The sequence below is a fragment of the Oreochromis aureus genome, linkage group 3, assembly GCF_013358895.1.
Source record: "Oreochromis aureus strain Israel breed Guangdong linkage group 3, ZZ_aureus, whole genome shotgun sequence".
Lineage (NCBI taxonomy): Eukaryota > Metazoa > Chordata > Actinopteri > Cichliformes > Cichlidae > Oreochromis > Oreochromis aureus.
The window spans coordinates 95,468,317-95,470,606 of record NC_052944.1 but is presented as its reverse complement, the minus strand read 5'-3'; the positions used below and the strand labels follow the sequence as shown (position 1 = coordinate 95,470,606).

At 43.5% G+C, this 2,290-nt stretch overlaps 1 pseudogene; it reads left to right on the top strand.

The window, feature by feature from the left end:
* Positions 1–362: 362 nt before the first annotated feature.
* Positions 363–1,185, top strand: LOC120438487 (annotated as a pseudogene).
* Positions 1,186–2,290: the final 1,105 nt, after the last annotated feature.

Here is a 2,290-nt window from a genome sequence, read left to right as displayed (position 1 = left end):
TGTGCGCTGAAGGACATGTCCTGGTCAAAAATGACTCCAAGGTTCCTCACAGTGTTACTGGGTGTTCGGGCTGTCACTTGGTGTTCGCTCGCTTTGTGGTAGAGTATCACTTCCTGTTCCTGCTCAAACACAGTGGTGTCTCTGAGTAGCTTTTCTGCTTAGCAATTTAATTTAAATCTTTTGATACATCCCTTTTTCATAGTATAATCTTAATGTGCTTCATCTGAATCACCCTTTCTGTGTACTCACTACCTAATTTATAGCCAAAGTATTCACTCACTGTCTCTTTACTGTTTCGCTAGCTTAGCTTAGCTCGTAGGCGACTCGTTAGCACCATGGCTACTTCACCTGTCCCTCCTGCACTTTCCTGCTCATTGTGTCAGATGTTTAGTTACTCCTCGGCCTCCTTTAGCAGTAATGATACCTGTAACAAATGTAGCATATTTGCAGCTCTGGAGGCCAGGATTACTGAATTGGAGACTCGGCTTCGCAGCCCTCATTCACCCGTAGCTAGCCAGGCCCCTGTAGCTGGTGCAGCCGAAGATAGCGTAGGCCCCGCTAGCTGTTCCCCGGCAGACCCCAAGCAGCTGGGGAAAGAGGGCGGCTGGGTGACGGTGAGGAGGAAGCATAGTCTTAAACTGAAGCCCCAGGTACACCACCAACCTGTTCATGTGTCTAACCGTTTTTCCCCACTCGGCGACACACCCGCCGGGTCAAACTCTGGTAATTGGTGATTCTGTTCTCAGACATGTGAAGCTAGAGACACCGGCAACCATAGTCAATTGTCTTCCAGGGGCCAGAGCAGGCGACAATGAAGGAAATTTAAAACTGCTGGCTAACGGTAAACGTAAATATAGTAAGATCATAATTCACGTCGGCAGTAATGACACCCGGTTACGCCAATCGGAGGTCACTAAAATCAATATTGAATCGGTGTGTAACTTTGCCAAAACAATGTCGGACTCTGTAGTTTTCTCTGGTCCCCTCCCCAATCAGACCAGGAGTGACATGTTTAGCCGCATGTTCTACTTAAATTGTTGTCTGTCTGAGTGGTGTCCCAGAAACGATGTGGGCTTCATAGATAATTGGCAAACCTTCTGGAGGAAACCTGGTCTTGTTAGGAGAGACGGCATCCATCCCACTTTGGATGGAGCAGCTCTCATTTCTAGAAATATGGACCAATTTATTAAACCCCCCAAAATATGACTATCCAGAGTTGGGACCAGGAAGCAGAGTTGCAGTCTTACATGCCTCTCTGCAGCTTCTCTCCTCCTGCTACCCCCCCCCAAAAAAACCCATCTCCACTGAGACTGTGTCAGCTCCCAAACAGACAAAAAACAAACCAAAAACCAGCAATAAACAACTTAAACATAAAAAATCACAAAGAAAGAACAATACAGTATCCACATCTGAACCAAAGAGTAAAACAGTGAAATGTGGATTATTAAATACTAGGTCTCTCTCCTCCAAGTCTCTGTTAGTACATGACTTAATAATTGATCAACAAATCGATTTACTCTGCCTTACAGGAACCTGGTTGCAGCAGGATGATTATGTTAGTTTAAATGAATCAACACCCCGAGTCATTCTAACTACCAGAAACCTCGGAGCACAGGCCGAGGGGGGTGGTGTGGCAGCAATTTTCACACCAGCCTATTAATTAACGAAAGACCAAGACAGACTTTTAATTCATTTGAAAGCCTGATGCTTAGCCTTGTCCAACCCAGCTGTAAAACACAGAAACCAGTCTTACTTGTTATCATCTATCGTCCACCTGGGCCTTACACAGAGTTTCTCTCTGATTTCTCAGACTTTTTATCTGATTTAGTGCTCAGCTCAGATAAAATAATTATTGTGGGTGATTTTAACATCCATGTAGATGCTAAAAATGACAGCCTCAACATCGCATTTAATCTGTTATTAGACTCAATTGGTTTCTCTCAAAATGTAAAAGAACCCACCCACCACTTTAATCACACTCTAGATCTTGTGTTAACATATGGCATAGAAACTGAACATTTAACAGTGTTTCCTGAAAACCTTCTCCTGTCTGATCATTTCCTGATAACATTTACATTTACAATAATTGATTACACAGCAGTGGAAAGTAGACTTTATCACAGTAGATGTCTTTCTGAAAGTGCTGTAACTAAGTTTAAGAATATAATCCACCCACTGTTATCATCTTCAATGCCCTGTACCAACATAGAGCAGAGCAGCTATCTGAACGCTACTCCAACAGAGGTCGATCATCTTGTTAATAATTTTACCTCCGACTTTTCGTGCGACT